Genomic DNA, 11,280 nt, shown 5'->3' on the forward strand with positions numbered 1-11,280 from the left:
CTGTCTCCTTTTTGGACAAAAAGCTCTGGCGTTGCTGGGTTTTCCTGACGCACGTGTGTGAGGCTGCGGCTCGCCAGGAGCAGCGCTCCAGGGAAGGCCTGGCTGCAGGAGAGCCGAGGGGAGGCTCCAGAGAGTGAAGGACCTGCAGGGAGCACCATGGTGTGATAATTGATAAAAGATTCGTGTTAATCACAAAAGCATTGGGGTTTGTATAAACCAGAATACTAAGGTGTGAAGTGAAGCGTGGACCCCAGATAAAGGAAAATATATGATTAAATAATTCTGTTTTAAATCACCTTGTTATGAATACTATGTTTTCCAAATAAGTTGTATCTACTACCAGCTTACAAAATCGGACTTTCCGATGGCCCTTCCTGCCTTTGTCTAATCAATGCTGCCCATCTTTAGACCAGACTTCCAGAACTTCGCTGGTGGTTATCTACAAGGACCAGATGGTTATCTGTGAGACTGACCATAGCCCGGAGACTTTGTGAATTTGAATTCGTATGTTTATTCGACCACCACTGCTTACCTGGCAAAATTATGACAGCAAAAAACCAAAAATCATTGATTACAACGAGAAACCACACTATAAGAAGAGGCTGCAAACCAAGGTTCGGTGGAGCGTGGAGTAGGCAGTGACTCCTCACGTTCCCCAGCGCTGCTTGCTCCGTCCATATCAAATAAAGCAACCTAATTTTGCTGAATATTGAGACTTTTGTTTCTCACTTATAACAATAGAAAAGGTCCCGCAGACATTTGAGAACTTGTCCGACCTTTATCCATGTCTAAGCACACCTATCCTGATGCTCTTGCTAGTCTCTACTGAGCTGCCATAAGCGTATGAGGAGTAGGAACTTACTTTTGCGCTTTTAGGTAACCTATACACTTTCAAAGTATTTCCCCCCCCCCCCCCCCCCCGCTAGTGCTGTGCAGATTAGCCACCTGCTTTGGCGCTTTGAGGTCTGCGACAGTGGGACGAGGATGGCCGGCCATAAACCGCGCCGTTGCCATTTCCCTGGCCAGGTGCAGCGCGACCCGGGGTGAGCGGCGAGCGCACGGATTAGTTTTGCAGTTCATCACAACGCGTTTTGGCAAGGCACAGGGGCGCACCTGCTAGTTCTTAAAAATGTAATGAAACCCTAGCCTCTTGAGGTAGCACGTTATTACCTTCAGAATGGCCCGTGGGTTAAGTAGATGAAACATCAGTGTGTGTGTAGTATGAGGAGCATGCTGTGCTTGTATTTCTGTTCAAATTACTGTCCTGACTACTCTATTCCTGTTTATTTAGGCCATGAAATCTTAGGGCACTGGTTAAATGTAGACTTAACGAACAGCGTGTTATTCTGCCCCTCTAGAATGTATGCAGCTGCATTTTTAATATATCTGAAAGCGTTCTGCAGTGAGGCCAAGAAGTAAAGAGAAGGAAAAAAAAAATCTGATAGTTGGGAAAATGAATAAATTGCATGGTGGGAAGGGATGAAAAGTATATCTAAAATTTTCTATAGTGTCAGTTGTCCAGTTGTAGAATACAAAATCTCAGCAATGTAGTGCCAAAATGAACAAGTCGGTATTGATGGTGTTTAGTAGCTAAGCCACACCTTTCTTTTCCTTTGACTTCCAGTACACAAAAACAATTGTGGTACTTAAGCCATTAAGGCTCATTTGTTTTATTAGCTTAGAAGGAAAATTTAGTCGTTATTATTATAGGACAGAGTCACTCATTTAATTATGCTTATTTGAAATATTTTAATCTATTGTACCATCTTTCGTGAGCAATGTCATTTTTTGAGGGTTATTATATGTGAAGAGTTACTAAACAAAGGTACATCAGTGATGTGTGCCTTTGGAGACACTCTTCTGCACAGTTATGGCAATGAACCATGATCGAGTTTTTTGAAGCTTATAAATTGTCATTCCCTGCCTCTGAGTTATAAATTTGGAGGTACAAGATTTCTTTGTGCCAACAAATAAATCTTGATGCCAGGAACAAAACAAAGAATAAAATACCACACCATGCAAAAATAGTGCTCAAGGTTTGGAAGATTTTGTGGGGTTTTTTGTTTTTTGTTTGTTTGTTTTGGTTTTTTTTTTTTTTTTGTTTGTTTTTGTTTTTGTTTCTTTAAAGATAAGCACTCCATAAGACTTATCCTTTTTTTTTTTTTCTGTTAGAAAACAAAGAAAAATCTAACTATCTTTTCCTGAATAGAGGAGACTATAGGGCTGGCTTCAGGGGAAAGACTAAAATTTTTTTTAAAAAGGACAAACCACACAGCTACATAGAAACTTGTGAGAGAAACTGAAACTTCTGAACAAACATAAATGGAAAAGTGTGTTACAATTTGAATGACAACAAATATACTGTAATAACTTGTTACTTATACCTGAGGAAAATTTTTTCTTGGGTTGATTTTGAAGTGTATTGATTATATTGAATATTAAAGATATTAAATGAAATTTAATGATTTATGAAATTTAATTTTTTTTTAAACCCCCCCAATCCCACAGCAAAAAGCCCTTCTTACTGTATGGGTCTGAATCAAGTTCTCAGACTTGGCCAGTGGATGATTCTATTGTTTCTGTGAATTTTCTCTTGTTAGAGGAATGAGAGTCCCCTTCCCTGCCAGTTTTGCCTTCTACCTAAAGGAGGGGAAGGAGGAAACATGCCTGGAGTAAAAACTAGAAAAGGGTTATAACTCTTTTCCTGGGCCAAACTGTAAAGCCAACGAGGCAGAGAAATCATGGCTCCTAAAACCTAGCCTTACAAACTGAAAGGACTCTCCTGAATGAATTAATAGTATGTTAATAACTGTGGAAGATTACAGGCAATATGGAGATACCTTGCAAATTTTGTTAAACTAACATATGCTTAAGTTCTAATGCTTATGGTGTTTTACAAGTCTTTCACTGCTGACATGTGACATCTCCAAAAGGAATTTATTGCATTTCACAACGTTAATAAAATGTGATCCCACACCCTTAAAAACATATTCTGTTGCAATTGCTTCTCTTTTTATTTTTTTTCTGGTCTTAATGAAATAAATTGATTACATTGTGACTTAAATGTGAAATAAATATGGAAATGTAAATATGTGGCCGTATTTAAGTTTTCCAAAGAAAGTAAATTTTAATTATAAGCTTTGTTTTGTGCCTTAGGATAGGCCCTTGCTCTAAGTGCTCACTGATTGGATTCTGTTCTCTCACACTGACTCTGCTCAGAAAAAAACAAAAGACTTCAATTTTCCTAAAACAGTGTTGATACTTTTTCTCATTTAAAATGGCTTTGCATTTTAAAATGGACTTTAGCTGAAAGCAGTATGTTGCAGAGTAATTTTTTTGTTCAGCATGTGTACATATATAACATCCAGAAACACTGCTACAGCTGTATATGCAGAGCTAAGGCTCCTGCACTTGATATTGAAAAATAATTTTCAGGTATTGTAGAGTTGCTGCTGGGTTTTTTTACTAGGTGAGTTAATCCACAGATGCTTAGCTAGTGATTATAAATAATTATGTCTGATTTCTAATTGATTGTATTATTATATAATACTTATTATTATATTAGTATATAATTATTATATATCTAGGTGGTTTTGACAGGAGAAAGGATTTTGGTGTGGAAATAAAAATATCGAGTGTTGGAAACTTTTCACATCCTTCCTTTATTTCTTTCTCAGCAGTGTGGCATTATCATCATCACCATATCAGGAGATGGCATAATTGACTGAAGCTATCCTATACTTGTTTTCTTCATTATTGAGTGCTAAAATTACATGCTGGATTTTGCTCTTTTGTACTTTTCTTTCCGCTCCTACCCTTCTTCCAGGGCTCAATGGTCTGTCCCCTATTTTTTACACCTTCATGCAAGTTACTGTGGTCTGATAAAAACAAGAAACTGTCCTCTAATTTGCAGGTGGTTTCATGTATTGGACTCAGTGGAAGTGCTTTGACATAGAATTTATGTTTTTATGTTTCTGCTTTCAGTATACATCTTGACATAATTTATTCTGAAGAGCTCTTTATTGTCAAGAGCTCTTTGCACAATTTCCACAGTAGAGGTAGGAAGTGACACAGAAATTACTATTCAGGCACACAACCTAGTGGTCCATTTATCATGCACAACTAGTCATACTCAAACCAAGCCAAGCAAAAATGTATTTTCATTCATATTTTTTGTTGAACAGTTGAGTCTTTAGCAAATGATCAACTTTCAAAATATGTAAATTTTGAAAAGTTGTTTTCTGCCCCGTCAGAAGTATGTTTTGGGGATGCATTCTCTTGTTCCTTAGTAGAAAAAAAAAAGACCCCTGGCTGGGCTACATCAATAATATTGTGCACGATAGGTAGGATTTAGTGTGGAGTTGGGTAAGGGATATCAGTCCACAAGAGAAAAGCAAGTATGAATACTGTCTGGCATCATGGGATCTTGACCCAACGTTTCTAGATACCAGAACAAGGTAAACAAGGAATAAATAAACAGATCATGTTCTTCTTGGCCCAAGAGACAAATCTTGTGAGTTAATTTTGCCAGCAGGAGCCAGATATTTACTGTGTGCCATCCAAATGGTTTAAAAACAAACAAGGGCTCTGTCCCAGGGACAACAAGGGGCAGTTCCCTTCTTCAGGAATCTGAGCCTGCACCTAGCCATCAAGCTGCCAAAACAAACCCAGGCTTGGCTATGTTTGTGGTGCCTGTGTGTTTCTTCTGCTTGTTCTTTGCAGCCAGTTTGCTGTTTCTGAGTCAGCTGCTGCATCTGCAGGCACTCCCCAGGCAAGCTGCTTGGCCCATCTTGTTTAGCTCAGAGCCTGCTGGAGCCTGGAGGGATGTTCCTTGACCAGACCTCCACAAAGAATTTCACAGACATGCTCAAAATCATATTAACAGTGTTCTCACCAAATGGTGAAGCTAATTTCTGTTAATATGTGGATTAGCGGTGTCTGCCTTTTATTTAATATGTTGGTGTGACTGGTTTTACATGGGTTTGAAAGTTATTAGCAGAGCTGCTTTATGCTTCAAACAGTGTTTCAAACACCCTCCTCCTGGTTAGTGAACTCACCTGAGCATGGGAGATCTTCTGCCAAAGATTAAAGTGCTGTAGAAGAGTTGGCTCCATGAGGGATGAAAGATCCGTTATCAATTTAATCTGTTTATATGGTAAGTTGGTTACACTTCATAATTTTGTCGTGTTTTGGTATTTCTCTCGAGGACCAGTGTTCCTGCATATATTATACTGAAGGCAAATGTCAGGTTCTTGTTGCCTTAAAAGTACATAGGCGCTATAAATGGAGAAAGAAGCTGTGAAAACATGAACCTTAAAATCCAGACATGCATGAAAATACTCCCAAGACTGCTATTTTAAAACTCTTAAAATGTTGATTCAATTTTTAAAGTTCTGATTTGCAAAACAGAAATTCGTGAAATTAATAGGAATATTCTAGTGAGGTTTCTGCACTGGAGTTCATCAATGGATGTGCCCAGAGCCCTGCTGCCCTGTTCTGCTTTCATGTGTACTTGAATCGAGACTATTGAATGTGCCACACTCTCAAATAACGTAGCTGTGCTCGAAAGCTCTCTCATTTTCTCTATAGAAATGCAGTCTATCCAATTGAAGCATCTTGTGCCAATGTGGAGTGCTTTTGCCAGTATAAATTGGAAGTCTGAAAGAGAGCTTTGCTCATATAAATGTATTGGCAAGACTTAATACAGTCACAACAAAATCTACATATGCTTTCTTAATGTTAAAATCTGGTTTTGGTTACATTACTGTCAGTCTAGAGTAACTCTCTGGTTGATCCAAAGGTAAGTTGAATGCAACAAAAGAGTCTTTTGGACTCACAGTCTTTTGATGCCACTGGAACATGGAAATAGCAGAAGGTGCTTTTTAAATATATAAGTAGAAAATAATCGTGTTCCCATTGGTTTTTGGTTAATTTACCTTTTCTGAGCCTGAGCAGGTGAAATGTAGAGATTTATATGAACACTGGAGACATATAATACAGGACTTTCTGACAGACCTGTTTGTTGCTTTCTTCCTGCATTCATGCCAGTGGGACTTTGTATGGCTTCCACATTTTTGCTGTTATTTGTCACGATTGGGGCGTAGGTGCAAGCAATTTTTGTGCCAATTTACATGATGCCATAAAGCAGCGTTTTCCTTTTTTTCAACACTTATTAGCTCAGCTCCTCAGCTGTGCAGCACCACACCCTGGGGTGAAACTTATAGAGGGATAATTCTGACAGGTTTACATTGGCCTAAATTTGTAGCATTTCATTTGTGAAAATTGATATTTTGTTCACATTTCCAGTACAGTGTTGTGACTATTTGACAAGCCCAACCACCAAGACCTTTGAAAGACTGGAAATCAAAGTGTGTCCTAAAGATACAGTTCCACTTTTAGACGGTGCGTTAATGGAACCCCCATTTCTTTAAATTGAATGTGCTATGTTCTAAATTACTTTTGTGTCACCGCACCAAGTTCTTCCAAAACAGTGTGCAGCTTGTTTATACACAAATGTATATTTAATACTAAGGTAGAATGAAGAGTGCAATATTGTACTCCAGGTTTTTAAGGTAATGTTTATGGAGCCTTAGATTAAAACACTCTAATGAGTCTTTTTCACTATAGATCATAGGTGATAGGAGGACATGCACTGTGCATCAATACATTTTTCCTACAGATGATTTTATGCTTGAATGTGAAAGCAGGGTGCAGAATGACTATGATAGATGTGTTTTTTAATACTTTATTTAAGTTTGTAAAATTAAATATCCCAAAAGAATAGTTCTGCAACCTCTGTTAACAAGTTCTGTATGTACAGTTTTTTCTGTCTGCTGAGGATAAAATCTGTGGCTGGTCCTTACTGTTCTGTTCAGTGGACTTCAAGGTCCCACATATCTTTTCCTGAGTCTGTAACTTTCTCCCTTTTCTGTACTCACTAGAGGCAGTGAGTCTTTTCTATGGTCTGTAAATAATCCTATTTTCAGCTATGAGCTCAGCTATATCTGCCTGAAATCTGGACATCTCAAGTTAGGTGAGATTAAGCACATCCTAAATTTCAGATTTGGTTTTGTACTGTTGGATTCCATGTCATGGGCATAGCATTATGAGCAGGCCACTGAAAATTATGTCACTCAGAAATTTAATTGGGTCCCAGTTTGGACTCTTGGTTGGAGCATGGTGGCTGAGTGGCCACAAAATAGTTAAGAGCCAGTTCTGTCATATCTGAAATGTACCTACATTTTTCAAATCAGCACCATCAAGCTAGCAATAACAAGGGTTTGTTTTGTTTCCTGCAGCAGAGGAACTATGGAATTGGAGTATGAAAAATATTAACAGGTCACTGTAGAAAGGTTATCCACAGGGTGTTGGATCTGCTCTAAGCATACCTAGCTGTAGGGCAGATTTTCCATTACGTGTCTGAATGAATTCTCACACATGAAATCAGCCACCTTTGGATAACTCCGTTCTGAGCCAATTAACACAGAGAGAATTATGTAGATAACTCCATTCTGAGTCAATTAACACAGAGAGAATTATGTAGAAAATTGAATAATTAGATTTTTCAGGCAATGGGAAACATTGTAGGTTATGTTTGCATAACATTATCAGTGTTTTCAGAAACAATTACAGGGACCTAGGCGTTCAGTATATGAACAAATCTGGCACAAAGTGTTCTGTGTTATATGGGTGCAGATTGCTAAATGTTGTCTTGAAATGTGGACTGTATTAGATACCTGTGAGTTACAATAAAATTTGATATATTCATAACATTAGAACCACATTGCTTTATATGAACTGACTCAGAAATAATGAAATGTTCTCATTAAGAAGTTCCTTGTTTAGACTCCTGTGTTTTCCATTATGCAAAATTTAGCCAATATTTTCAAATTAATTGTGTATTCTTTCAGATTCAAAGGGAATTACTCAGTTGAATAAATCCTGCTGTAAGTAGGTCCTGTCCAAGTGAAGGCCAGTATTACGTGAGAACAATTACTTTTCATTGTTCTTTGCCTAAATCATGGGATGTTGGGAAGTTCTAAGTGTTTGAATATGCTAATTATTCTTCCCTTTGCTCTGTGGTAGATGCTGTTTTGCTATACAAATTGGCTCAGGAATCTGCATGTTTTTGTGATGTGCTAGTTGCCATCTGCTTTGGAGATATTCCCATGCATTTTTGTTGATGCAACAGCTATAGTGTTTTCAAATGTTGATACTATAAAAATGTAATGTGATTGGGCTTGGACAGGTGCCTTAAACAGACCACCCATCATATTTACTTTGCTGCCAGCCAGAGCAAGCAAACTCTTGGGTAAAATGTCAAAGTTCTTTTAACTTCCCAGATAGGTAGTCAATAATTTGTGATTCCTGATCAAAGAGATTTTGATAGTCCTGAAAAAGTCCTGCTTGACTAGATCTACCATTAAGATCCAAATTTTCAAAGCTTACTCTTTAGTTTGATTTGATCCTTCAGTTTTATAATTATTAAAAAAACCCAGTTCAACTCAGATGCCTTATTTATATATATATATATATAAAGATATATATAAATATATATAGGGTAGAATACAGGTGGTTGAAGGAGATTGGAATATAAGAGATCACAGTGAAACAGTGTGTTATCATTTCAGACTGGAAAAACTATCTAATATTGGATATAAAAAAATGTATTTCACAACAGGAATGTTTCTTGTGGTAACTGATATCACTGTTACCAGAAATGGAATAATGGAATGGCAAACAGGGAAAAAAAATATGAGTGAAAACTAACATAGCAGACAGACAGGATCTTGTTCTCTGAAAGGTTAGATGCAATTAAAAGTAATTCACTTAAATTATGGCACTGGAAGATTGGCATAAATGAGAAGTGGATTTGTGCATGGTCACTCCTGCAAAAATATGAGACTTGGAGTTTAATTTTGAGGTGACCTTATAAAAAGAGCATGCTTCTTATCACAGAAATGCTCAGCTATCATTCTTGAAATAAGTGTGCTGCAGAAGAGGTTTTGTCCATGAAGATTCTCATAATGAGCAAGCGAATCTTTAAGGAGCCTCAGAACTGTAATAACATTTTGAACTTCATATTGGCTGGTGCTGTGCCAGACAGGAAGCGAAGACTTAGGTGTGGTTGTTTTTTTTCTGAAAAAGAGATAGTGTTGACAATTATTAATAGGAAAAATTAAGTCTCTAGAGAGGATGGCCTAATGGCAGAGCTATTAGCTACATCCAAAAAGATGGTCTCACATCCTTGCTGAACCGTTCAAATTACATGAGAACACAGTGTGCTTTCCCAGATGGGTGAAAGAGAAACATAATCATCTCTGCCTTTAAAAATGATGACAGAAATAGCTGAGAAAATTATACTTCAATTATCTTGATCGATCTCATAATAAACTCTGCACACAATCTATCTGTCTTTTCTAAGAAAAAGGTCAGGAAGAAAAAGTAAGCCTTTTTTTTTTTTTTAAGAAGACCAAGATGAACTTGAGGTGAAATTTTTTAACGAATATATCTATTTATTAGAGATATTATGGAAGCAGATGTGGCTGCTATAAAATCAGGATTTTGTGGTGAAGAGTCTCACCCAAAATATTGCAGTAACATCTTGCACAAGCAGATCCTAATTTACAATTGCTCAAACGTTGGTTTGAATTTGTAAGGATTTCGATTTAGTTTTGGTTACTGATCATCATGTGGCTTTTCTATTACATCTTTTGCTATTCAAATACAAAGAATGAAAAAGTCCTGAGGTGCATAAGATGGTGCAAGCATTTATCTTGTGCAAGCAAGACTGGTGCAACTCAGATTCTGGTGTATTTTGTACACATATTATGTGACTGTAAGTGCAAATTTTCCTTGCACTTCACTGAAAGAAACACTGTAGGTTTCTTTGTGATCTTATCATAAGTGGTTGGTGGTAATTGGTTGATCAGTAGAGAAATGGTCTAGGGACCTTTGGTGTAAAGACAATGCTCTTCTCATTAAACAGATGAATTAAAAAATATTTCAAAAAGTACCTTTTTTTGAAGTACTGAAGTACTGAAAAGACAAACCAGATAAAAGCTGTAGAATGAGAATGAAATGTCCTGTTATATCTCATTTAAATTGATATTATAGGCAGCGAGCTTGAGAAGATAGGCTTTCACATCAATGGAACATGGAAAAAATACCTTTCTCACATCATCACTTTTGCTTACTTTTGTTCCAAGAGATCATGTGTGAACTTAACTCTACTGACTGAATATAGAAATTAAAGATTTAAGTGTAATCTTTCTTTTTCAATTGAATGGGCTACGAGACATTTCTGCAGAAAAATACTGGAAATACTTGTCCCTCTGACCCTGATTCAATTAGCTCAGGACACTGAAATTAGATGTTATTGTCCTCAAATGGGTAACTGAGAGATACAGAGTAGGGATCTTGAGTGCACACAGTCTTGAAACAATAACTAAAGTCCTGTTGGATAGATTTTGGAGAGAAATTCTCTTCTACTCCTCTCTGTCCTGGTCACGGCCAGTCCATATCAGAAATATTCAAAACACTAGTTGGGACTTTTTGACAAAGGTTTTTTGCTGATTCTTTCTTGCATTGGATGACCCGTTGTAATTCTGAACTTCAAGTTTAGAAAGGCCTCAAAAATCTGTGCCACAATTAAATTATACTTTTGAATCAGCTGAAGTGTTGAATATTAGAGTCTTTTGATAAAAATGTAGGAGTTACTGTTTTAGACATCCTGATTTCCAAGCTTTGCCAGCACCGTTCAGCCTTTTGATATAGGAAGATGGGCATGTAGATTTACTAAAGCTTTCTATTTTACTATGTTTTATTAAGGGAAAAGCAAGAAAACTGAGTGATGCTCTGCTGCCTTCTCTTGTTTAAAAGATAGGGGAGGAAGGGAGAAAGAAACATAATGGGCTGTGAGCCAAAACTGTTGATTTTGATCTACTTTATGGGGCAGAAAAGTATAACTTTTTGATATGGTTTTGTTTCATAGAGGCATAGGAAACACCTATGGACATTTTTAATATTAAAGCAAAACCTTTGTTTAATGAAGTTGCACCCTTAATATTTTAGCAGAACAGGAAACCTGCAGCCTGCATGTCATCATGTACCAGAACATTTGATAACATTACAAAGGGATCTGTTTTACCAAGCTGGTTCTGATCCATGAAATCTCTCACTGCAAATTGTTTCCCCCTTTTAAAATTCCTAGCGATTATTTTTTCTCAATACTATTGTTGTTATATTTGTTTCCTAAGGGTATCCAGGTGTTTTCACTGA

The sequence above is a fragment of the Sturnus vulgaris genome, chromosome 3 (assembly GCF_052056855.1).
Source record: "Sturnus vulgaris isolate bStuVul1 chromosome 3, bStuVul1.hap1, whole genome shotgun sequence".
Taxonomy (NCBI): Eukaryota; Metazoa; Chordata; class Aves; order Passeriformes; family Sturnidae; genus Sturnus; species Sturnus vulgaris.